This window comes from Bubalus kerabau, chromosome 7, assembly GCF_029407905.1.
Source record: "Bubalus kerabau isolate K-KA32 ecotype Philippines breed swamp buffalo chromosome 7, PCC_UOA_SB_1v2, whole genome shotgun sequence".
Lineage (NCBI taxonomy): Eukaryota > Metazoa > Chordata > Mammalia > Artiodactyla > Bovidae > Bubalus > Bubalus kerabau.
In genome coordinates this window covers 40516938-40544857 of record NC_073630.1, presented here as the reverse complement: position 1 = coordinate 40544857, position 27920 = coordinate 40516938, and positions in this window count along the sequence as shown.

The window sequence follows — 27920 nt, the reverse complement described above, 5'->3', positions numbered from 1 at the left end:
CATTAGAAAAGAAAACCCCAAAGGGGTTAATTGCCTTGAAGAACCTTGAAGTGAAGTAAAGTGAAGTGAAGTCACTCAGTCGTGTCCGACTCTTTGCGACCCCCATGACCTGTAGCCTACCGGGCTCCTCCGTCCATGGGATTTTCCAGGCAAGAGTACTGGAGTGGGTTGCCATTTCCTTCTCCAGAGGATCTTCCTGACCCAGGGATCGAACCCAGGTCTCCCGCACTGTAGACAGACGCATTACCATCTGAGCCACAAGGGAAGCCCATTAGACATTAACCATTTTTATATCTAGTGTAGCTATCTTATTCTAACAATCTTTCATTATATAGGAACCAGTCTTACCATCTTGTTGGCTCCCTATTAATTAGTTGAATAAAATCTTTGACTTGTGTTTGTTATATATTTTTATGAGAATGGTATTTTTAACTTTTTGAAACTTATACTTGACAGTCTCTCCATGGAGTTTAAAATTTGGTTATATTTTCTCTCTTTGCTTTCTTTTTCTAGATTGGGGTTCAAACTGGTGGACTGAGAATAATTTTCCCATTCATTTTTCTTCTTCTCTTTGCCTTTTTGGATAGTAAATGAAGGGGACCAAATACGTCACCACAAAATATGCCTCTTTGACCTAAAAATTATTTTGAGCTTATGGCAGTTAAGAAGCAATGAACAGGGGAGGGAGGAGGGAGGAGGGATCAGGATGGGGAACACATGTATACCTGTGGCAGATTCATTTTGATATTTGGCAAAACTAATACAATTATGTAAAATTTAAAAATAAAATAAAATTAAAAAAAAAAAAAAGAAGCAATGAACAGGAAAGGCTTTCCCTACTTGCCTCCTATTCTGCCTCTAGGCAGGATATAAATTCTTCTTTTTCTGGAGATAAACTGTGTGAGCCCAGAGATGGCAACAGAGAAATCCACAAACAAAGCTTACTTCATTCGTTTCATCCCATATATTTACCTTTCCAAAGTTTGCTGTACTTGGAAGCCTAAAACGATTTTCCTTTTTCCTGTGACTTTCCTACAAATGTATTGTTCTTTGTTGAATATGCTATATAGGCCAGAGTTCTAAGCCACCACTTTGAATCAATCTTCATTTTAAGTTTTTCCACACATGATGTGTACTACACATTAATAATAAACAATTAATAATTAATTAATAATTAATAAACAATAGTTTATTAATATACACATTAATAAACCATTGTTCTCTTATTAATCTGTCTTTTGTTAAAGAGCCCCAGCTGAAAACCTAAAAAGCAAAGATGGGGAGATATGTTTTGCCCTTCTTCTTCACACATAAAGAAACAAATCACTGGCAATGGACTGAATGTTTGTATCCCCTCCTCCTGCTCTAACCCCAAAGTCTCATAAGTTGAAACCATAATCGCAGTGTGATAGTATTTGGAGGTGGGGTCTTTGGAACATAGCTACTTCATTAGAGTAGAGCCCTTATGATGAAATTAGTGCCCTTTTAAGCAGAGGCGGGAGAATTGGCTCTGTTTCTGCCATATGAACACATATTGAGAGGTCAACAATTTGTAACAGAAGAAGGTTCTCATCAGAACCTAACCACGTTGGCCTCATCTCAGGCTTTTAGGCTCTAGAACTGTGAAAAATAAGTTTCTGTTGTTAAATGACCCATGGTAGTCTATGATAATTTGGTATGTGTGCATGCTCAGTCACTTCAGTTGTGTCCGACTCGTTGCGACCCCGGGGACTGTAACCCACCAGGCTCCTCTGTCCATGGGATTTTCCTGAAAGAGTACTGGAGTGAGTTGTTATGCCCTCCCCCAGGGATCTTCCCAACCCAGGGATCTTCCCAACCCAGGGACTGAACTCACTTCTTCTGTGTTTCCTGCATTAGAAGGCAGTTTCTTTACTGCTGAGCCATTGGGGAAGCCCAGTTTGGTTTAGTAGTGTACAATAAACATCACTGTTAAATATCTCATTTTGACTGTTCTTGCAATATGAGTGACAGTTGATTCTTAAGTCATGATCATATAGTCTGGCTGTAGGTAGGCATACAAGTACTTAGAGTTTGATTTTTACAGATCAAGCTGAGGACTGGAAAAGGAGGCTTTGGCAGGTCATGATTTCACAGCTTTCCTGGCTCTTAATGTCTTGTCATTAATCACTTCCTGTATGCCGCATCCCTTTACCCCTCACAGTGTTTTTAAAAAAAAAAAAAAAAAAAACCACTCTGATTGAGGTGGATAGAGTCAAAGTTCTAATGAGGGTTAAAGGAAAGATTCAGGGGCTCAAAGTACACTTTTCATCCAGCCCTGTGGTGAGGACTTGAGGTGACTTAGTGGCATGTTTGTACTTTGTGGCAAATGCATTCCTATTTGCCCCTTTCCCCCCCACTTTATTCCCTTCTTTTTCGTTCATTTTTATTATTTTGATATTCATTCAAAAATCTTTACTGAGTGCCTATTTTATATGAAGCATTGTAGCAGATGTTAGAAATTAAATGCTAAGTCAGGACATAGTACCTCTCTCTCATTAAGTTTACAACGACTTTCTCTCCATATATAACAACAATAACAATTAATGCATACACAGTGCTTACTATATGGCAGACACTCTTCTACGCATTTTACATTTATTACTGAATTTAAAGGGTTTATTGTTGCCATTTCATAGATAAGGAAACAGACACTGAGAATAAGAAATTTGCCAAGTCACAGGACTATGGTGATGGATCCTGTATACTATTTGCTACTTTTTTAAAAACTATATTTACTCTCCTTCCAATGTAGATGTCACCTGGGGTGTTATTCCGATCCACTCATTTATTCATTTATCTACTCATCACACTGTTATTAAACATCTTTGATGTGCCAGTCATGTGGGCATGGTTCTGGTAAACAAAGAATTAGTCATAGTCTTTGTCATTGAGCAGATCGTAGTCTACTGAGAAACACCCATGAACCCATAATTCCAGCTTAACCTTTTACATGCAAAGGCAGGGCTATGTAACAGGTGAAATGGAAGCAAAGAGGAAGAAATAATGAACTTTGCCTAGGGTTGTACACAGAAGGAACATTTTTTATTAGTGTCTTAAAGGTAATTAGTAACTCATTAGTTAAAGAATAATAGGAAAATCAATCCAGAGGAAGGAGAGGACACATGGAAAGGCCTGGGGTCATGCTAGTGCAAAATATTTACTGACAGTGATGATGTAGATAAGTGGAAAAGAACAGGACTTAAGGATCAGAGGTTGTGTTGAAAACAGTGACTATTGATATACTCAGAGGAGTGAGCATACAGGTGTGGATTTTAGAGAATCGTCTATCACCATTTTGAAGGACATCAAGGCTAGAAGGTCCTGAGGAAAGGAAGAACATGTTGGTAGTTATTGCAGCCATCTGAGCAAGATTCAGTGAATCAACTAAGGCATTGGAGAGGAGCCGATGGAGACATTTTAAAAGATGGAGCAACAGAGACTTCCCTGGTGACCCGGCAGTTAAGAACATGCCTTCCAATGCAGGGGACATGGGTTGGGTATCTGGTTGGGGAACTGAGATCCCACATCCCGTGGGGCAACAAAACCTGCACTGCAACTATTGAACCCATGTGCTCTTGAGCCTGTCTCCATAATTAGAGGAAGCTGGCACTCCACAACAAAGATGCACCACAGCCAAAAAAACAAACAAAAGATGAAGCAATAGAACTGGGTGACCACTTAAGGGTCAGAGCAAGGAGTGATCAGGTAACTGGGTAGACAGTGATCACCCAACTGGAAATAGTAGTTCAAATTCTGCAGGGTTACTTTTTAGCCAGTCTGCTCAGGGTACATTTAAAGGAGGCTTTGTTGAACTATGAGGGCCCAGAAAAACAGTAGCTAACTCATACATTGCTTTGCAGCTCCTACAATGTAGTCAGGCATTGTTTGAGCTATAGAAGAGGATTAATTCAATTAATCTTAACAACAACTCCTATAAAGTAGGTGCAGTCATATCATCATTTTACAGATGAGGAAAGGAATAAACAGAGAGGTACACTGATTTGACTAGGAACATATAACCAATAAATGGAGGACTCAGGTGTTTTAGAGACTTTGGGAATGAGGGTGGACTGATCTGCTGGGGTGGGTCTAGGGGATGCAGCACATGACAGGGCAAACTTTCCCCCCAAAATCCTCTTTAATTACCCAAAGCAATCTATAGATTCAAAGCAATCCCTATATTGTGGTGTTTTTCATAGAACTAGAACAAATAATTTCACACTTTGTATGGAAACACACAAGAAACCTCAAATAGCCAAAGCAATCTTGAGAAAGAAGAATGGAACTGGAGGAATCAACCTTCCTGACTTCAGACTATACTACAAAGCTACAGTCATCAAGACAGTATGGTACTGCACAAAGACAGAAATATAGATCAGTGGAACAAAATAGAAAGCCAGCCCAGAGATAAATCCATGTGCCTATGGACATCTTATCTTTGACAAAGGAGGCAAAAATATATAATGGAGAAAAGACAATCTCTTTAACAAGTGGTGCTGGGAAAACTGGTCAACCAAATGTACAAGAATGAAACTAGAACACTTTCTAACACCATACACAAAAAGAAGCTCAAAATGGATGAAAGATCTAAATGTAAGACCAGAAACTGTAAAAGTCTTACAGGAAAATGTAGGCAGAACACTCTCTGACATAAATCACAGCAAGATCCTCTATGACCCACCTCGCAGAGTGATGAAAATAAAAACAAAAATAAACAAATGGGGCCTAATTAAACTTAAAAGCTTTTGCACAATGAAGGAAACTAAAAGCAGGGTGAAAAGACAGCCTCCAGAATGGGAGAAAATGATAGCATATGAAACAACTGACAAAGAATTCATCTCCAAAATATACGAGCAGCTCAATATCAGAAAAATGAAAAACCCACTCAAAAAGTGGGTCAGAGAACTAAACAGACATTTCTCCAAAGAAGATATACAGATGGCTAATAAATACATGAAAAGATGCTCAACATCACTCACTATTAGAGAAATACAAATCAAAACCACAATGAGGTATCATCTCACACCAGTCAGAATGGCTGCCATCAAGAAGTCTACAAACAATAAATGCTGGAGAGGGTGTGGAGAAAAGGGTACCCTCTTACACTGTTTGTGGGAATGCAAACTGGTACAGCCACTATGGAGAACAGTGTGGAGATTTGTTAAAAAAACTGGAACTAGAACTGCCATACAACTGAGCATTCCCACTGCTGGGCATACACACCAAGGAAACCAGAACTAAAAGAGACATGTGTACCCCAATGTTCATTGCAGCACTGTTTACAATAGCCAGGACATGGATGCAACCTAGATGTCCATTGACAGACAAATGGATAAGGAAGTTGTGGTACATATACACAATGGAATATTACGCAACTATAAAAAAGAACACATTTGAGTCAGTTCTAATGAGGTGGATGAAACTGGAGCCTGTTATAAAGAGTGAAGTAAGTCAAAAAGAGAAACACCAATACAGTATATTAACACACATATATGGAACTTACAAAGACAGTAACGATGATCCTATATGAAAGGCAGCAAGAGACACAGATGTAAAGAACAGACTTTTGGACTATGGGGAAAAGACAAGGGTGGGATGATTTGAGAGAATAGGATTGAAACATGTATATTACCATATGTAAAATAGATGACCAGTGCAAGTTTGATGCATGAAGCAGGGCACTCAAAGCTGGGGGCTCTGGGACAACCCAGAGGGATGGGGTGGGGAGGGAGGTGGGAGGAGGTGTTCAGGATAGCGGGACATGTGTGCACCCATGGCTGATTCATGTCTATGTATGGCAAAAACCAACACAATATTGTAATTATCCTCCAATTACAATTAATTAATTTTTTTTTTTAAAGAAAAGGTTAAAAACCAGAGTGCCAAGGCGGGGAAAAAAAATCCTCCCGAAGTTTACGCTCACTCCAGCTGCTAATCTCTCTCTCTGCTCTAGGGGCTATTGCTTCCACACCGCCTGGTGTGTATGTGCCACTTACCTCTGAGAATGTGACCCTCTTGCTCCAGTGCCTTCATAGGACAAGTAAAATCCCCTTTGGATCTGTTATTTTTGGAGAAAATCAAGCCCTGTTTTAATTGCAGGGCAAGGTAGGAGGAGGAGGAGAATTCTGGGAATGGGAAGGAGCTAAGGGTTTAGACTTGATTGGGGCTTGTTTTGCTTGTGGTGTCTCATGGATACTCAAGAGAAAACCAGAAGTTTGAAGTTTTTATTTTGAAAATACTGACCCAATGTTTGGTTTCAGATACTTCACAGGAATATTCAAACAGTATCTCCCTGGTCATTACTTCTAGAGTTTTGGAAAGCAGAACTTGTACACAGCTAAATATTTTTTTCTAAATAACTTTGGAAAGGAAACGAAACTAATTAGACATCAGTGACCAAGATGTTGAGGCCTATTTTTTTTATATATATAAGATTTTTTTCTGGAACTAGTTTATGATCCATATTCTGAAATTTGCCATTTACTCAAGTGTAAAGACCCACATAGAAGCATGCATCATTATGTATCTATCCAAAATTTGATAAATAAAAGTATATATAGGTTGTAAGTTTAATTTGAAGATTTTTATTAATTATGAAAAACCCATGTTGATCATTGTTGTTGTTTAGTCGCTAAGACATGTACAGAACATAAAATAAGAAACAAGAAGTGAAAAATTCATCTTCTATATAGTAAGCACCATGAACATTTTGGATGTGTTCTCTAATAAGCTTCCTCCCTTCTTTTCCTTTCTTTTTGATTACTACATTTCTTTTATTTTATAGTTATAATTGTTGCTGGTGTTCCATTTCAAACATAGCCATCTCTTCCACATAGTACAAAACCTGCTACTGGAAAAAAATTTTTTGTTTAAATAACTATAAAAAATATTACATTTTCATTGTAAAAAAATTCAAATTCAAAGTCATGTAATGCAAAAGGATATAGGGTGAAACACATACATTTCTTCTCTTTACCCTGGTCTCATTCCTGGAGGTACTTCAAGCAACAGTTTGATGAAGTCCACAAGAATTTCCAAAAATAAAGTAATTATTGGGTTTAGTTTTTTTCTTCATAGTTATAACCTAAATCAGTATAGACATATTTTCTTTAAAGTGTATTAGTTTTTTTTTTTAAATGGTTTTTCAGACTGCTTTTTTGTGCAATGTTTTTAGCAATTATGAATTGTGAAACGCTGCTAAAACACCAGAATGCCAGTTTGCCTTGCTTTGAATGATCTGAAGGGAAGATTTTACACTGAGGGTGTTAGTGGCATCATTGGAATGCAGTCATTCTTTGAATAGCTTCTAATTATGGACTAGATTCTCTTCTTTCTTGACCTTTCTTAAAAACAAACGTCTTAATTTGGAATAATTTTAGACTAACAAAAAGGTTACAAAGATCAATACAGAGAGTTCCTATGTATACCACCCAGCTTCCCCTTAACGTCAGTATCTTATATAACACACTATGTTAAAGCTAAGAAATTAACATTGGTACAATACTTTTAACTGCAGACTCTATTTGGATTTTATCAGGTTTTCCACTAATACTCTTTTCCTTTTCCAGGATCCAGTTCAGGATACCTGATTATATCTAGTTACTTCACCTTTTTAATTCTCAATTGCATTGCTTCACAGAGATTGTGAGAAAGGAAGGAGGGTAGAGACAGAACACGTACACATGTGATGATCATGTTAGCAAAAGGTTACACTCACTGGCGTTTGGGGATTCTTGGCGAACGTTATTTTACTTAGTCATCCTTTCTCCTTTGGGCAAAAATATTTGAGGGTTGGCTGTACCAAATGTCATCCAAGAATGGAAATTCTTATGGTGTGATATATGAGATGAGCAATGTCACACATGACTCTTTTTTCAAAAATAGCTCCTAACTGCACCAACATTCTCCTGAAAATTTTAGGAACAGGGATATGTTTATCACTCTGGATAACAGAGGCCTTCACATGTCTTCGTTAGAAGTACAAATCTTCCTCTTGATTTATTAGGTCTGCTTCTTCAGTGGGTTGCCAGGCAAGTTGATCTAAGGGAAAAGCCTGGGTAGGTGTCTAAGGGAGATGCTGAAGGACTGATCTGGGGAGTTGGGAAGAACATGGAACACACTCAGGTGTTGGTGTTGAGGTATACTTGTGGGAAGTCGGTATCTAGGGGTGTGTGTTTGGGGATTGTTGGCAGGTAGGAAGTTTGGAGAAAGGAAAAGTTATACTGTGGAGGAGAAGATGCATTTCTGTAGGCTATGCTAGGAAAAGACAAATCCAGCCTTCTTATAAGCTTTCCTGCAGCTAAATAGGTGCCAGGAATAGAACACAATGCCGCAAACACCCAGGAATGTTATGATGTTCATCCAGTTTACACTGATACAGGCAGACCAGCTCTGAAAATACTGAAACTTTTCCATTTCAGTTGGTAAAGTGTTGCTCCCAGGAACCTCCAAGTGCCCTTTCACTGCCCTAGATGTCCTGTCCCTCCCCTAGGACCTCTGCCAGAAGGTCTCAGCTGGCACAGCAGGAGCCTTCAGAGTCCTGCCCCAGGACCGGCCCCCCACCCCCACCCCCTGCGTCCTTTCTGATAACTGTGCCTAAGCAAGGAGAAAATATTTGCACAACATTCCTTCTGATAAAGACCATGACTCTGATCATTTGCCATTTTTAGCTGTTGAGAGGAGTCCAGCTATCAAGGTTTCCAGATGCAATCCAAATTTATACGATATACATAGAATCCCTCTACCAATAGGTCTTAACTTACTTTAAAAAAGTGTGTAAAATGTACATAACAAAATTTACCATGTAACCATTTTTAAGTATACAAGTCAGTGGAATTAAGTTATTTTTTATAGTCTTATTGCCAAGAATGCAATTTTTATCCTCTTCAGACCATTCTCTAAAAGGGATTCCTGAGGGTCCTAGGGCTCTGTGCTTTGGCTCACACCGTTTCCTTCACTTAGAATGCTTTGTTCTTTCGCCTGCCTGTTAAAAACTGGAATATGTATCTTTATGGCCACCAAATCTTCATTCGCCTGTCACAGCTGAGACTGAGCCCTGCTTGCTCTACTCTTGGAGCACACAATTTGAAATTGTCAAGTATTTTCACTTCTCCCTTGCATCATGATTTTTTTCTGTGTATATTTATATGCTAACATCTTCTGCACACGTGTTTTTCAAAGTATTGTTCAGAGATCACCTGTATTAGAATCACCTGCTTTAAAATAATGAGGATTCTCAGACCTCAGGGCCAAATATTTGTTTAATAAGTCTAGAAAAGGGCCCAGAGTCTTTCTTTTAAATAAGTTCCCTAAGAAAATTTGTGTGCACTAAAGTTTGAAAGCAAAGTTTTGAACAATTGCTCCTAGAGAGTAGGTGTTTGTCTTGCTTATTATCTTTGCATCTTTTGCAATACTAAGTGCTCACTACTCAGTAACCCTTGCATTGAGCAGCCTGGCTGACTGTGTAGCAAAAATGTGAAGGTATTTTCTCTTAATCTCTGTGAGTCCAACAACTGGTTTTTGTTTTTGCTGAGTTTTGCATGACCAGTGTTTAATTCTACTACTGCTAAAAACACCTCATTTTCCTTATTTGCTCTAGAGAACTACTCCCTCCAAGAATTGTATAGTTCAGATGGAGTTAAAGCTACTCACTGGCCCCAGAAGTCAGACTGTTAGCCAGGCCAACCTTTGAAGAGTAACAGATTCTCCTGGCTACATTACAATGATTGATTCAGAGGTATGCATACAACCCAGGCTGAGACAGGGGAGTCAATCCTAGCACTCGATTCTGGTAAGCTCTTTCCTGAAGCTGAGAATACAAGGGAACAGATTCTCTTCTAGAGCCTCCTGAAAGGAATGCAACCCTGCTAGCAAAGAAAAAAAAAAAAAAAAATTAAATTAAAAATAATAAAATAATTAAAAAAAAAAAAAAGAAAATCAGGGATCATACACCAAGAATGATCATTATGGAAGGGTATGGAAGTGTTAGGGGCTCCCCAGGTGGCTCAGTGGGTAAAAAGCCCACCTGCCAATACAGGAGACATGGGTTCCATCCCTGAGTCAGGAAGATTCCCTGGAGAAGGAAATAGCAACCCATCTCAGCATTCTTGCCTGGGAAATCCCACGGTCAGAAGAGCTGGTGGCTACAGTTCATAGGGTGGCAAAGAGTCAGACACAACTGAAATGACTGAGCACACACACACACAGAAGGGTGTGTGTTAGCTAACCTTATTGTGATAATCATTTTACAATTTATACAGATATCAAATCTTCATGTTATATATCTTAAACTTACATTATATGTCAATAATATCTCAGTAAAGCTGGGAAAAAAGAAAGGGGAAAAATTGGGCACTTGACATTTACAGTCTTCAAATATTATTAATATTTTCAAACATCTTGTGTGATAATCATGAAGAATGAGAAACATGGGAAAGTAAGTGACTTACTTTACAAGCTCATAGTGAAAAAGTCTTATGCCTACACTGGAAACCAAGCCAAAAGTACCGTACAAAGTTATATAACTCTTCTCATTTTATGCTGACATCTCCAAATGGGCACTGTTTCAGGTCATCGAGAGTAAGCTAAGCTGTGTGCAAGAAAACAATTCTGAAGTTTACCGTTTGTTTGAATTAGAATATCCCAGTTCATCAGGAAATAACTCCAGTCAGGTGGGTTTAGGGAGTGATTGCTATCCACAATCTGAGTTATTAGACATACTCTTTCTGGTAACAATTCAAACATTTACATTTACATGGACATCAACTTTAATAAAAAAGACAACTTCCATTGAGAAGACTGATAGTCTTGAGACCTAGCCCTTCAAAGCAGCACAGAATAGGGATTTCCCTGGTGGCTCAGTGGGTAAGAATCCGCCTGCCAATGCAGGGGACATGGGTTTGATCCCTGGTCTGGGAAATTCCATACGCCTCATGTGCCACAGCTACTGGAGCCCTCGTGCTCTAGGGCCCTCAAGCCACAACTAATGAGCGCTTGTGCTGCAACTACCGAAGCCTGTGTGCCTAGAGCCTGTGCTTCTCAACAAGAGAAGCCACTGCCATGAGAAGCCTGTGTGCTACAACCAAGAGTAACCCATGCTCACCCTAACTAGAGGAACCCTGGTGCAGCAACGGAGACCCAGTACAACCAAAAGTAAATTAAAAAAAAAAAAGCACAGAATAGCTAGTGCATCTGAATCTCAGGACTGTGTTTGAAAAACTCTCACATTTTAACTCTGTCTCTGATTGCTGATTTCTGACAAATACTTTTTAAATTTAATTTTTACTTTATATTAAAATATAGTTGATTTACAATGTTATGTTATTTTCAGGTGTGCAACAAAGTGATTCAGTAATACATGTGCATATATCCATCCTTTTTTAGATTCTTTTGCCATATAGATTATTACATAATATTGATTAGGGCTCCCTGTGCTATACAATAGGTCCTTGTTGATTATTTTATGTGGTGGTGGTGGTGATGGTGGTTTAGTCGCTAAGTTGTGCCTGACTCTTGTGACTCCAAGGACTGTAGCCCACCAGGCTCCTCTGTCCATGGGATTTCCCAGTCAAGAGTACTGGAGTGGGTGGCCAATTCCTCCTCCAAGGGATCTTCCCCACCCAGGGGTGGAACCTGAGTCTCCATGTTTGCTAAGTCACTTCAGTTGTGTCCAGGAAAGCCCATATATAGTAGTATGTGTGTGTGCTAAGCCTGCCAGGCTTCTCTGTCCATGGGATTCTCCAGGCAAGAATACTGAAGAATACTTGCCATTTTCTTCTCCAGGGGATCTTCCTGACCCAGAGATTGAACCTGCGTCTCCTGCATCTCCTGTGTTGGCAGGCGGGTGCTTTACCACTAGCGCTACCTGAGAAACCTTATATAGTAGTGAATGTATGTTAATTCTAAACTCCTAATTCATCCTCCCCCCACCTTTCCCCTTTGGCAACCACAAGTCTGTTTTCAAAGTCTGTGAGTCTGTTTCTATTTTATAAATAAGTTCATTTGTACCATTTTTTAAGATTCCGCATATAAGTGATAAGATGTTTGCTTTTCTCTGACTTACTTTACTTGGTATAATAATCTCTAGGTTCATCCATGTTGCAACAAATGGTATTATTTCATTCTTATTGTGGCTGAGTAATAGTCCATTGTATGTGTGTACCACATCTTCCTTATCCATTCCTCTGTTGATGGACCTTTAGGTTGCTTCTATATCTTGGCTCTTGTAAATACTGAGGCAACGAACATTAGGGCACATGTATCTTTTCAAATTATGATGTCCTCTGGATATCTGCCCAGGAGTGGAATTTCTTGATCATATGATATTTTTAGTTTGTTAAAGAACCTCCATATTGTTTTCCATAGTGACTATACCAATTTTCATTCTCACCAACAATGTAGGAGGGTTCCCATTTCTCCACACCCGCTCCAGCATTTATTGTTTATAGACTTTTTGATCATGGCCATTCTGACTGGCGTGAAGTGATACCTTATTGTAGTTTTGATTTGCATGTGTTTAATAATTAGTGATGTTGAGCATTTTTTCATGTGCTTCTTGGCCAACTGTATGTCTTTGGAGAAATATCTGTTTAGATCTTCTGGCCATTTTTGATCAGTTTTTTTTTTTTTTTTAAATATTGAGCTCTTTGAGCTGCTTGTTTATTTTGAAGATTAATCCTTTGCAGTCACTTCATTTATAAATATTTTCTCCCATTCAGTGGGTTCTTTTTTTGCTTTGTTTATGGTTTCCTTTGCTGTGCAAAAGCTTGTAAGTTTAACTAGGTCTTATTTATTTGTTTTTGTTTTTATTTTAAATACTATAGAGGTGGATCCAAGAAGGAATAGCTGAGATTTATGTCAAAGAGTGTTCTACCTGTTTCCCTCTAAGAGTTTTGTGGTATCTGGTCTTACATTTAAGTCTTTAATCCATTTTTAGTTTATTTTTGTTTATGGTATTAGAGAATGTTCTAGTTTCATTTTTAAATTGAGTTGTCTTGTTTTCCCAGCACCACTTCAAGCAAAATTTGACCTTAATCCCAGAAACTAGATTTTAGGGGTGTTCATTAGATGGCACTCATTTGTAGTTCTGAACAGGTACCTGAGATCTCCCAGGGGCTCACAGGTGTATTGAGTGTCCTTTTCTGTTTTCTTCCACGGCTTGACTCATGAGTAGTGAATCCAGGAGTCATGTCCTGGTACCTTGACTGCTGTGGGGGTAGAAAGTATTACAGGGTAGGGGCCCTTCCATGTGGGCTGGAGTTGAGCCTTTGGGGACCCATCTTTCCAGACTTTAATTAGGACTTGACTCCCTGGAGCATATAGTGGTGACTCCTTAGAATCTTTTGGCTCCTGGTTCACACCCCACAACCATATATCCTGTTGGAATTGCCCAATGGCCATGGTATAAGACTGGAGGGTCTGAGCCTCTGGATCTAGGAAGAAGTCATTGATATAAACAAAAGGTCTCACATATAGCATCTCTAAACAAAAGGTCTCACATATAGCATCTCATACAGACTAAGACCAACCTGTTCCTTAGGGGCAATACAGGTGCAGAGGAGAGCTACTGGTAAAGCCTCCTTCCATCCCAGGGAGGTCTCCTGGGTTATCTTTTTTATCGTTGATTTTAAGAATAGGTTGGCTCTTTTCCTGAAGATTAAGGCCTCCAGGTACCATGGAGATAGTAAGTAATGCCCAATGCTTTAGAGACCTCTTGGGTGACCTTAGAAGTAAATGATGTCCCATTATCACTTTGTAATGATCTGGGCAGACCAAATCTCGGAATGATTTCATTTTTTTTTTTTTTTACCACCTCCTCAGCCTTCTCAGTCTGGGTGGGAAAGCCTTCAATCCATCCTGTGAATGTATCTATCATGACTAATAGGTATTTATACCCTTGAGAAACTGGCATCTGGGGGAAGTCCATCTGCCAGTCCTCTCTTGGGCAAGTCCCACATTGTTGGACAGGCTGGGCCAGATGGGGTCTTCAAGCTTCTTGCTGCTGCTGCTGCTAAGTCAGTTCAGTCGTGTCCGACTCTGTGCGACCCCATAGACGGCAGCCCACCAGGCTCCCCTGTCCCTGGGATTCTCCAGGCAAGAACACTGGAGTGGGTTGCCATTTCCTTCTCCAATGCATGAAAGGGAAAAGTGAAAGTGAAGTCGCTCAGTCGTGTCTGACTCTTCGCAACCCCATGGACTGAAGCCTACCAGGCTCCTCCTTCCATGGGATTTTCCAGGCAAGAGTACTGGAGTGGGTTGCCATTGCTTTTGGGGGTTGTTTAATTGGCAAGTGGGACAAATTAATCTTTGGAAGGCCTTTTCCCCTTAATGAGTGGTGGCATGTAAGGAGTTAACCAACTTCCATTGGAGGTTCCCAGGCAGAAAAAGAGTCCCTCCTTTTGGAGCCACCACATATGATCTTCTTGAAAGCCCTCACTCTTAGCTTTAAAAGTCTCAGCTTCAGTATATGAAGGAATTTCTGGCAAATTAGCCTGTGGAACTCAGGTGGCAACCTCTATTAGGTCATGGTTCTGTAATGCTGCTCTCTTAGCTGCCTGATCAGCTGCTTGGTTCCCTCATGCCACTTCCGTGCTCCCTTTTTGGTGTCCTTTACAGTAGGAGACTGAAACCTCAGTGGGCAGATGGACTGCCTCCAAGAGTCTAAGAATTTGATCACCACATTTGATTGGGGACCCTTGGGTCCCTCAAGTGGCCCCTTTCTTTCCAAATAGCAGCATGTGCACATAACACAAGAAAGGCATACTTGAAGTCAGTGTAAATGGCTATTCTTTTTCCTTTTCCCAGCTCTAAAGCTCGAGTCAGGGCTATGAGCTCAGCTAATTGGGCTGAAGTACCTGGTGGCAAAGGCTTAGCCTCTATGGTCTCAAAATTGGAGACTACTGCATATCCAGCTCTTCTTTTTCCATCCAAGACAAAGCTGCTTCCATCAGTGTACCAGATTTCCTCAGGATTTGTCAGAGGATCTTCCAACAATCCCTCTCAGGGTTTTGTCCAGTGGTCCAAGGTTCCTAGGCAAGAGTGAATGGGGAGAGAGCCCTCAGGGGTAGGCAGGAGGGTGACTGGGTTAAGAACTTCACAAGGGGATATAGTGAGGCCTGGATTTTCCATCAGCACTACTTGATATCTGAGGATTCTTTGATCAGACATCCATAGATGGCCTCTCCCATTTAGTTGTTTCACTTGGTGGCTGGTAAAAATAGATAGTTTGCCCCCAAAAGAGAGTTTTAAAGCATCTTCTATCAGGACTGCAATAGCTGCAAGGTTTCAAAGGCAGGGAGAGATTTCTTCCTAATAAAGGAGGAAGACAGTCAGGAACTACTAGAAACTGATGGGAAAATATTTGTCCATCCCAGCAGCAAAGTGCTCAGGTGAATCTTTTTGTAACTGTTTTTCCTGTAGCACCCAAAATGGTACAGGTTGGGAGAAGAAGGCTATAGAGTAGGAGGTCAACCAACCTGTGTCAACCAAGAAATTCTCAGGCCTACCTGCCACATCCAGTTGTACCCTTGGCTCCAGCTCCGTGATGGTTATCTGTGACAGGCAGGGTGGCTATAGCAGGCTGCTTCAATCCTGTTGACCCATCGTGAGGGAAGGCTTGGTGCTAGACCTTGAGGCTCTTGGGTCCCCAGGGCAGAGAGCCACCCAATGTCCCAGTTGATGGCATTATAGCAAGCCGTTTTAGGTGACTTTTCATGGTTTGGACATTCTTTGGCCCAATACCCCACCTGTCTACAGATTAGGCATTTGCCTCATGCCTTGTCCTTCTAGGACTTGGGGTTTGCCATAGGGCTTCCCCGGAGGGCGGCCAGCGTCTGGGCATGCCTTGTCTCTTTCCTTTTCTCCCTTTCCTGGGCCTTGGCCTCCTTCTCCTCTTCTCTATTATAAAAGGTATTGGTGGCTGTGTGGACCATCTCATCTAAAGAGGAAGCAGGGTTTTGATGCTGTAGTTGTTTTAACTTTATTCTGATATCTGATGCACATTGTGACAGGAATTTGTCCTTTAAAATCACCTGTCCCTCGTAAGAGTCTAAGTCCAGATTGGTAAAGTTTTGGAGGGCTTCTTTTAGCCTTTCCAGAAGGCAATGGGGTTCTTGTTGGGCTCCTGAGTTATTGCTGAGACTGGGCACAGTTCCACAAATAATAGGCTTCCTTGTATTTCCATGGGTGGACTTCCTTACGGGTGAGTCTTTCTGAAGCTTATCCTACCCAGTACTGTTGCAACCTGAGAGCCAGGTGTCCCCAGGTCAGGGTGCAGATCCCCAGGCAGGCGGAGGCATGACAGCCTCCTGGAGATTGAATCCCCAGGCAGGTCAAGGCAGGTCGGCCTCCCGAGAATTGGGTCCCTGGGCAGGGTGAGGCATGATGACCTCCTGGGACACCTAGACTAGCGCATCCCCAAGCAGGTTGAGGCATGACAGCCTTTCATGGACCAGATCCCTAAGCAGGTCAAGGCTGGTTGACCTCCTGGGACCCCTGGACTGGAGTTGGGCATTCCCAAGATCTCCAGCATGACTAGTGCTGAGTAGGATTAAGGGGTTGTAATTTTAACTCATTGCCAGTTGGTTCACCACTGATGGGAATAGATATCATGATGTAAAGGAATCCAAGCCTGTACCCTGAGACCGGGAACCTGGTGAAACGGTCATAAGCTTTATCTTCTTACTGCTCTAAGGGATTGTAAGTCACTGATTTCCTCCCCTAGTCCCCTATAGGAACAGGTTAAGGTGTCTCCAATGGTAAACATTTCATTGTCATAGACCCACTTCAGGTAATAACAGAAATAATGACAAAGGAGTGGGTTATCTGGCCCTGTTAAGGGCATTAAAGTATTTTAATAATAGGATGGAGCAATGTTGCCTAGAAGGGGGAAGGGTCCTGGTTGTAGGAGTAGGTAGGCTTAAGAATAAATTTGGTAAGAGGCAACAGACAAGATGTTATATAAAAGTGGAGTGGAGATTTGATCCTGGGGTATGTTTGTAAACTTAGGAGAAGGGTGGTAAGGGTTTGGGCCTTACCATGCCAACAGATGGACTTCTAGCAGGCATCGTGTGCCTGTTGCCCGCCCTAGCAGGTTCACTGAGGGATGCTGATGTTGCACATGTTGTAGGAAACATGGAAGATGAAGGCCTGAATATCTACAGCGATTGGATATTACACAGTATTTCCCTCCCAAGGGCCAGCTATTTTCTAGCTGTCTCTCCAGAAGATTGTAGAGGCCACATTGTGGGCCTGGATGGGGCTCAGGAAAAAAGCATGAAACAGGAGGGAAGGGGGCAGGGAACAACTTTTGAAAGAATGACATAGCACAAGGGCATAACATACACCAATTAAAATCAATTGGGTCCAAGGTGACAAGTCAAATTCAAGTAAACCTTAATCCCCAATCTGTAAGCTAAATGACACCCAGATGTGGCAGGACTGCTCCAAGGCAATGTCAAAAGATGGGAACCAATAGTTCCCCAATGGTTGGGATGATCCTCCCAATCATTAGCCTATGAATTCACCCAGCTGGCAAAAACTATCCAGACTGCATTCCATGGCCTAAGTCCAAGGCCTAAGCCCTTGCCCTCTGCAATGGCCCGCACCCTGCAGAGCGTGCTTTCCTCTGAATCCTAACAAATCCACCTCTTACCTATCGCTGTATCTCTCACTGAATTTTTGCAATAAGACATCAGAGCCCGAGCTTCATTAAGTCCTGAAGCCAAGCATCATGGGTTTTGGCCAGGCTCAAGTCCCGGGAAAGAGGAGCTGAAGGACGGGAGGAAAAAGCAGTGGGGAAAACATGCCAAGAAATCCCCTTCATAACCTCCCGGAAAATCTGCTAAATACCTGACCTGTGCTCACAGTTTTCATTGGCCTGATCCATGGTACAAAGAAGATTTAGGACAGAAAACCCCCCACCGGCTTGGGTAGCAGCTACTGGGGCTCAGCAGATATTGCCTTTGCCTTTGGGACATATCGAGGAGTAGCCTCTCCAGAGTCCCTCAGTTGCACCCACTGCCACTCACCTGTTTGCGGGGGGTTCGAGGAGGGTTCAAGGAAACAAGAAACAAGAGATTGTAAAGGAATTAAGATTTTGTTAGGCATATGTCCCTCCAGCCATAGTAGCAAGGACTGCCTACCTTAACCAGAGGTCTTTTCAAAGCTGAGACTGAGCCGCTTGAGCTTTATGCTGAGTTCATTATTCACTGTCCCAGTTTCCAGCACGCTTAGCTTCTTGTCACTTCTCCTGCATTGGGTTTTCTTCGTGTTCCGCTTCTACTGCAGGAGCTTTTGTCGAGTTGGGTTCCTGCTGTGCTTGGCTTCCTCTTTGTGGAGGTCACACCAAGGTTGTTTCAGCCAGGTTAAATCCGAGTCATGGCACCATAGATGTCAGGGTAGTGTGTAATTTCTCTGGTTCTGTCTCATCACAACAAAAATTTGAAACGATGGACATTAAAGCCCTCGGCACATCACAGCTCTTGGACAGTCCGTGTTATAGTGCTCGGCTCTTGGACAGATCATGTTATAGCTCTCGGACAGATCACTTTTATTTAGAAAATAAAGGAAAATACATCCTCCAGGCGTGAGGGCATGCGGACCCAAAAGACGCAAACAGGAGAGAGAGAGAGAGAGAGAGAGAGAGAGAGCACAGGAGAGAGACCCCAGCCCTTTGGCTCCTCTTTCTATAGGTTTTTTCCTCCTCTTGGGCCTGCCCTATGTAAATTGGGCTAGCCAGGTGTGCTGTTTGTTCTACCTGAGATCCTCACTTCAGTCCTCAGATCTTCCTTTGTTCTATTTTTGAGTGCTTTTCCCTTCCTTGTCTTCTAGCCACCGCCATTCTGGACTCCTTTTTCCTATTCTAACTACCTAACAGTTTCTATTTGGTCCAAGGCTTGGGAAAGGGCTCCAAGATGGTTAAAAAGCTGCCTAGTGGTTGCAGAGAGGGGCTTCAGGTAGAAGCCTTGACATTAGGGGGCTCCTTTGGCTTAAAGCTCAACATTCAGAAAACGAAGATCATGGCATCTGGTCCCATCACTTCATGGGAAATAGATGGGGAAACAGTGGAAACAGTGTCAGACTTTATTTTGGGGGGCTCCAAAATCACTGCAGATGGTGACTGCAGCCATGAAATTAAAAGACGCTTACTCCTTGGAAGGAAAGTTATGACCAACCTAGATAGCATATTCAAAAGCAGACATTACTTTGCCGACAAAGGTCCTTCTAGTCAAGGCTATGGTTTTTCCTGTGGTCATGTATGGATGTGAGAGTTGGACTGTGAAGAAAGCTGAGCGCCAAAGAATTGATGCTTTTGAACTGTGGTGTTGGAGAAGACTCTTGAGAGTCCCCTGGATTGCAAGGAGATCCAACCAGTCCATTCTGAAGGAGATCAGCCCTGGGATTTCTTTGGAAGGAATGATGCTAAAGCTGAAACTCCAGTACTCTGGCCACCTCATGAGAAGAGTTGACTCACTGGAAAAGACTCTGATGCTGGGAGGGATTGGGGGCAGGAGGAGAAGGGGATGACAGAGGATGAGATGGCTGGATGGCATCACTGACTCAATGGACGTGAGTCTGAGTGAACTCCGGGAGTTGGTGAAGGACAGGGAGGCCTGGCATTCTGCAATTCATGGGGTCGCAAAGAGTCGGACACGACTGAGCAACTGAACTGAACTGAACTGACTTTGGCTCCAGAGGCTCCTAGTTATGCTCGCAGGTGAACCTTTTAAAGATACTCACCCAGTCCAGCCTGGGGACCAACCAACCTGAGAGAGTTAGTTGGGTGCCCATCTTCTTGAGGAGTTTCACCAGCTCTTCCAGGAAGCTGCTCTCCAGGAAGTCACAGAGGTGGGAGTCTGCGCAGGCAGAACCCCAGGCATGCAAATCCAAAAGGGCCTAGTTCAGATTCTTCTCCATGAAAATGGCGGCCTCCACAGCATCCTGGGTTTTAGCCAACTCATTTTGAGATGGCCCCTTCATGTCCTGGAAAAGGGCACAGACTCCAAGCTGGTTTTGTATCTTCAGGAGACAATGGGCATCCTCCTGCTTCTCTTCCACTGATTCATGGAAAAAGTGGCAGATGCCCTCCAAGGTCACATCCTTTCCGGTCATAGTAGAAGCTCAGAGACAGGTGGGCATCCGAGGCCTGCAGATGCAGGTTGACCAGACAGTGGACAGAGGCCTCCACCTGGACTGAATAATTCTGATGAATCTGGGAGCTCATGGCTGATCAGTAATAAGGCATTAAGGTCAAAAAATGGTGATGCTGATCCTAGTGACTGAGGATAGCTTAGTGGCTGATTCCAAAGGTTGTGATTGGAAAAATGTTGGAGGGTGGTCAGAGGCTAGAGCAAGGGGCATCTCTGGGTCTGTTCCATCCAAACATTGTTGAAGAGCGATATCTGAGGGACCAGAGAGCACTTGCTCAAATCCTGATTTTTTTTTTTAACCTAACAGTGTATTAAAAAGCCGAGACATCACTTTGCTGACAAAGGCCCATCTAGTCAAAGCTATGGTTTTTCCAGCAGTAATGTATGGATGTGAAAGCTGGACCATAAAGAAGGCTGAACACCAAAGAATTGATGCTTTCAAACTGTGGTGTTGGAGAAGACTCATGAGAGTCCTTTGGACTGCAAGGAGATCAAGCCAGTAAATCCTAAAGGAAATTAGTCCTGAACATTCATTGGAAGGACTGATGCTGAAGCTGAAGCTCCAATACTTTGGTCACCTGATGCACAGAGCCGACTCATTGGAAAAGACCCTGATGCTGGGAAAGGTTGAAGGCAAAAGGAGAAGGGGGCAGCAGAAGATTAGATGGTTAATTAGCATCAGTGACTCAATGGACATGAATTTGAGCAAACTCCAGGAGGAGTAGAGGATAGAGGAGCCTGGAGTACTGCAGTCCATGGGTCACAAAGAGTCAGACAGGACTTAATGACTGAACAACAAGTGGCATTTTGCTCTTTGCTGTGATGAATATTTTTGTGTATAGGAATTTTTCAGTTTAAATGGGTTTTCAAATATCCATTTCTCTAAAATAAAAAAGAAAATATACATCTTTCTTTTAGTACCTCTGCCATGATGTTAACTTTACTTGACTTTCTATTCAACAAATATATAATCACAGTATACAATTCCAAAAAGAACCTTAGAAGTAATTTGGTTTTGCCTAACTTCTATGAAATTTCCAGGAGATAGTCATCTGCTTTTTGTCTGATCACTTCCACTGGTTTTAGAATTGCTATTGCCATATTATTATGGACACATAAAACTAACATGTGAGTTTTGAAGCAGCCTCTTGGACTTCCTTTATATGAAACCATTTCCACCATCACCCCCTCCTATCCCTACTTCTATAATTTCTATTCACTGATTTTAGCTATTTATTTGCCAGTTTTCCTCTTTGTACTAATATCTTTTGTTCTCTCTTCAATCCCCCCTACCTCTGCCCTTCTTCACCCTGCTTTCTGACCCAGGAGTGGTCTGAATCAGCTCTTGGCCTGATGGGGCCCCCAGCAAGGATAGGGCATTCAGGGTATTTACTTTGCTGCTTTCCTTCTTGCAGGATAGCTTAAAGCTGGCTGTATCCTTCCATCAGAGATTAGAGATCCTCTCAAGGTGACCTTCTCCAAAGTACTTTCTTGAGTTCCTCTTGCTGGGTTTTGTTAACAATTCTCTCACATATCCCTTCAGGCCTCAGGACACTGCACTGACCTCAATACTTTCCTGTGTATTTCCCACACTTTTGTAAAAGAATCCCTTTAATCAACCTATTTCAGTTCAGTTCAGTTCAGTCGCTCAGTCGTGTCCTACTCTTTGCGACCCCTGGTTCCAAATAGGAAAAGGAGTACGTCAAGGCTGTATATTGTCACACTGCTTATTTAACTTATATGCAGAGTACATCATGAGAAACGCTGGGCTGGAAGAAGCACAAGCTGGAATCAAGATTACCGGGAGAAATATCAATAACCTCAGATATGCAGATGACACCACCCTTATGGCAGAAAGTGAAGAGGAACTAAAATGCCTCTTGATGAAAGTGAAAGAGGAGAGTGAAAAAGTTGGCTTAAAGCTCAACATTCAGAAAACGAAGATAATGGCATCTGGTCCCATCACTTCATGGGAAATAGATGGGGAAACAGTGGAAACAATGTCAGATTTTATTTTGGGGGGCTCCAAAATCACTGCAGATGGTGACTGCAGCCATGAAATTAAAAGACGCTTACTCCTTGGAAGGAAAGTTATGACCAACCTAGATAGCATATTCAAAAGCAGAGACATTACTTTGCCGACAAAGGTCCATCTAGTCAAGCTATGGTTTTTCCAGTGGTCATGTATAGACATGAGAGTTGGACTATGAAGAAAGCTGAGCGCCAAAGAATTGATGCTTTTGAACTGTGGTGTTGGAGAAGACTCTTGAGAGTCCCCTGGACTGCAAGGAGATCCAACCAGCCCATCCTAAAGGAGATTAGCCCTGGGTGTTCTTTGGAAGGAATGATGCTAAAGCTGAAACTCCAGTACTTTGGGTACCTCATGCGAAGAGTTGACTCATTGGAAAAGACTCTGATGCTGGGAGGGATTGGGGGCAGGAGGAGAAGGGGATGACAGAGGATGAGATGGCTGGATGGCATCACCGAGTCAGTGGACGTGAGTTTGAGTGAACTCTGGGAGTTGGTGAAGGACAGGGAGGCCTGGTGTACTGCAGTTCATGGGGTCGAAAAGAGTCGGACACCTATTAGGACTATCCCAATTTGAGTGAACCATCTGTTTCCTGTTTCCTGCTGGAATGTGTCTAACTCACTCTATATACACTCTTAATAGGTGCAATCAGATTATCACAAAGCTAGAGTTACAATGATTTGCTCTGTTAATACTGCTGGTTGAACAGTCCAGAAATACTGACTTGGCTGACCCTGCTACCCTCTCATATTCAACAATGTTTCTTCTTCTGATTACAAGTTGGACTTGTTTTGTGTTCACAAAAAAGGAGGTGTGGATCAGGAAGTGAAAAGGTGGGGGAAAGATGTGAAGGATTGAATGAAGGCCAAGGAAAACTTGGGTTTCCTCACTACATATTGGACAGTCTCACTGCTCACTTTGCTTAGTCAATCCCATCCATTTCTATGATTCTAATTACTTTTCATAGATGGTCCCAAATTCAAATCCCTAGCACAGACCTATCTGAACTTCAGATCCACAAATGTGACTGTCTTCTTGAATGTCGCCAAATAGAGATGTCTCAAATGCGTGATCTTCTTTTCCATGTCCAGGATTTCTCCTCTTCCTGTGTTCTCTATGTAAGATAATGACAACATTATCCACCTAGTTACACAAGCCAGACATCTAGGGATCATCCTTGATACCTCACTCTCCTTATCTCCTCATCACTTCTCACCCATTTTCTCTCCAGAATGTATCTCATTCATATCTACTTTGTCCTTTGCCATCACCTCTTGCTCCTTCCCAGACAATAGCAGTTACATCCTAACTGGGTTTCTCAGTATCCCTTCTTCCCATCCTTTCAACTAGTTCTCATGCTACGGGTCACATGATTGTTTTGAAGTGCAAATATATTCATGCTATACACACACAGAGCTTTCCTCCTTCTTTAACATTTCAGTGACTTCCTTTTTCTCATTATGAAAATAAAAAACCAAGGCCTATGCATCACTGCATGTCCTGGTCCTATCCTACTTCTCCAAATTAATCTTATTTCTGCTCTACCACTTACTAACTCTATAACCGTGGACTGGTTACTTCTCTGTGCCTCAGTTTTTTTGTCTGTAAATTGGGAATAATAGCAGTGTCTTCCACGTAGCATTGTTGTGAGGACCAATGTAAAGTGCTTAGATCTTAATAGTAGGTACTCCACAAATGTTAGCACATTTTAGCTCTCTTCAGGCTCTTTAATGTTTTTTCTCAAAGGTGCCATATTTCCTTTCATCATAGAATCTCTGTATGGCCTGCAGAGCCTAAAACGTCTACTATCTGGCCCTATATCTGGCCCATCAGTACACAAATGATGTTTACTGACACCTGACCTAGGCAATTGATGTACTTTTCTTATTGCTATTAAATGGACGGGTAACTATTAGAAAATACATATATTTTAGGGTAGGAGAGGGAAAAACAAAATCAATAGCCAAGAAATTTGGTGGTGTGTTTAAGGCCATATTAGAAAAGTATATATACTGATTATTACCTCTGTATAAGAATAAATTTGATGCTCAAATTTTAATAACTATTAGCATAAGTATAATATGTGGTGTGATGGGAAGATAGGTTCTTTTAATAAGTTGCAGTTAGGAAAAAAGACTTTTGTTTCTTTAACTCTAAGACTAAGGACGGAAACCTTGGAGTTCAGTTCCATTTACTCCTTCCTTCTTCATGTCTCCCCTACCCACAATGCCTTCAGCTGCTTGGGGATTGCCAGGCAACCAGCTGCTACTTTGCACACCAGGCTAAAATAAGCAGGGAATCAGTGAGAGAAGGCAGGTTAACAAGTGTAAATGAACAGGCTGACTGACTTATGACAAATTCTTGGCAGAATCAGCAGGAGGATACTGGATTGCAGATGGATTGCCTCAGCCCTGAACAGAAAGTTGTGCGTGATAATAGAGCCAAGGAAAATGTCAAAGGAAAAAAAAAAAAAAGATATCTTTTACAGCTACATAACAGAAAAATAACTGATTTGCCTTTTCTGTAGATGTGTCTCTAGAGTTGGCCGTTATGATTAAAGTTGCTCTTGAGAAAAGGAAGCAATTAGGATTTTTCAGGAAATTAAGAATTTCAAGAGGAAGGAAAACTGAGTGTACAGGAAGACCAGTCAACAGGTCAAAGGGGGCAGCTGTGAAAATTTTCAGCTTTTGGACAATGTCATCTTTGTTTCAGTGAGAAGCTTCATTGCTCTCTATTAGTAGCCATAATGCAGTAGATCCTGAAGGAAAACAATCCCCCTTTCGCTTTGCACCACACTTTCTGCTGGGTCTGTTCACTCAGCCTTTAGGTAGGGATGGAGGGTCGCTCTCAGCTAGGCACTCAGCATCCTCAGTAGCAAGGCAGACAGAAGTCTTGCCTTCATGGAGCATACAATTGGGCAGAAAGGGATACCCTAAACCCAGTAAATAAGTATATTCTATAATATTTAGAGGCTGAGAGATGCAATGAAAAAAGTAAAGCAGGGACAGGATAATGGTGAAAGGGTGGGTCTAGCATTAAAACAAATGTGGTCAGGAGAGGCCACTCTAAGAAGGTGAAACTTGTGCAAAGACTTGAAGCAGATGAAACATGAGCCCTGAGCATGTCAGGGATGGGTCTTCAGGAAGGGGGCCTGAGGGTGCAAAGGTATTTGAGATGATGTGTGCTTGGCATTGTGAAGGGACTGTAAGGAGCCCTGATGGTTTCAGGGAGGCAAGCAAGGAAGCATTTAGGAATGCTGGAGAGTTGAGGGGCAGGTGGCTAGATTGTAGAGTCTCGTGGGCCGTAGCTTTTACTGTGGATGAAATGGGTGAAATTCTCTTCTCTAAAGGGAGATCTGAGATCTAAGATCTGAAATCCTCTCCTAAGTCTCCATACCTTCTGCCACCCTGTTTTGTCTTTAATCATTCCCACCCCCTCCAGAAGATCACCATAAAACCAGGGCCAAGATTAGGGTTGAGAGAAGCCCTTGCCTCCCATGTAAAGTTTAAGGGGGCACCAACACTCTAAGGAGTCACCGGTTTTCCCTCTGCCTCAGACTCTGATATGGGACAGGGCAGCGCTGTTACTGATCCTATCTTTATGTAAATTTTGTTTTTTCACTTGGTCCTGAGGTTTTGACATTGTTTTTTATTTTTTAAAATACTACATTAAAATATTATTTGGTTGACTGTTTTTGGTGCCCCTTCCCCTTAAATGTTGTGCCCAAGGGAAGTGCCTAAATCACCACATCCCAGTCCCCACGTTGAGGCTCTCTCTTTCTTCCCCTTGTTTCCACAGGGGTTTGTAGACACTTTCTGTAATGGCCAGACAGCTTTTTCAAGCTATCCAGTCTCTGTCACACTCTGTCACACTGGAACACAAAAGCAACCAAAGACAGTAAGCTGACAAGTGAGAGCGACGGAGTTCTGATAAAACTTTATTAGTAGATGCTGAAAATGGAATTTCATTTAATTTTCTTTTTTATTTGTTTTATTTAATCTAGAAACTTGATCAGATTTAGGTTAAAATTTCTAACTAAGTTATAATTATTATTTTACTTTTTATTTTTAATTTCTATTTTCAAAAAATTTAAATTGAAATATAGTTGATTTAATTTCATGTAATTTTCATATGTCATGATATATTATTCTTCCTTAGATCTTCCCCCAGTCATTTTAAAAATGTAAAAATCAATCTCAGCTCACACTCCATACAAAAACAGCTCGCAGATCAGGCTGGGAAGCCTTGAACTGAGGGGTTGAGGCCCCGAGAAGGCTCTTTTAATGGCCCTGTTTGCTTGCCTCTCGCAGGTGCTGGGACACCTCCAGTTTACTACAGTCAGTGCAGACTTTCAGGGCCTCTGTTTTGGCCCTGCTTTCTACTGAAACTTGTTTATCTTCCCTCCCCCGAAAAATACGCACAGACTCACTGTCCCCTAAATAAAGCAGGTTCATTATTAGCTACCTGCTTTTGACCTTGTCTCTTTTTCTGTCTAGAATCCACCCTCCCTTCTCTCTCTAGCGTCCCTGTAAAGTCACTCTTCTTTCCTGACTCCACCAAGCAGGCGTGGCCTCTTCATTTCCTCTGAATTCCTACCATCAGTTCAGTTCAGTTGCTCAGTTATGTCCAACTCTTTGCAACCCCAGGGACTGCAGCATGCCAGGCTTCCCTGTCCATCACCAACTTCTGGAACTTGCTTAAACTCATGACCATCGGGTCAGTGATGTCATCCAACCATCTCACCCTCTGTTGTCCACTTCTTCTCCTGCCTTCAATCTTTCCTAGCATCAGAGTCTTTTCCAAAGAGTCAGTTCTTTACATCAAATGGCCAAATATTGGAGCTCCGGCTTCAGCATCAGTCCTTCCAATGAATATTCAGGACTGATTTCCTTTTGGATGGACTGGTTGGATCTCCCTGCACTCCAAGGGACTCTTCAACAGTCTTCTCCAACACCACAGTTCAAAAGCATCAATTCTTCAGCACTCAGCCTCCTTTATGGTCCAACTCTCACATCCGTACATGACTACTGGGAAAACCATAGCTTTGACTAGACAGAGCAAAGTAATGTTGGCAAAGTAATGTTGCTGCTTTTTAATATGCTGTCTAGGTTGGTCATAGTTTTTCTTCCAAGGAGCAAGCATCTTTTAATTTCATGGCTGTAGTCACCATCTGCCATGATTTTAGAGCCCCTCAAAATAAAGTCTGTCACTATTTCCTTGTTTCCCCATCTATTTGCCATGAAGTGATGAGACCAGACACCATGATCTTAGTTTTTTGAATGTGAGTTTTAAGCCAGCTTTTTCATGCTCCTCTTTCACTTTCATCAAGAGGCTCTTTAGTTCCTCTTCACTTTCTGCCATAAGGGTGGTCTCATCTGCATATCCGAGGTTATTGATATTTCTCCTGGCAATCTTGATTCCAGCTTGTGCTTCATCCAGCCCAGTGTTTCTCATGACGTAATCTGCATATAAGTTAAACAAGCAGGGTGACAATATACAGCCTTGACGTACTCCTTTTACTATTTGGAACCAGTCTGTTGTTCCATGTCCAGTTCTAATTGTTGCTTCCTGACCTGCATACAGATTTCTCAAGAGGCAGATCAGGTAGTCTGGTATTCCCATCTCTTTCAGAATTTTCCAGTTTATTGTGATCCACACAGTCAAAGGCTTTGGCATAGTCAGTAAGGCAGAAGTAGACGTTTTTCTGAAACTCTCTTGCCTTT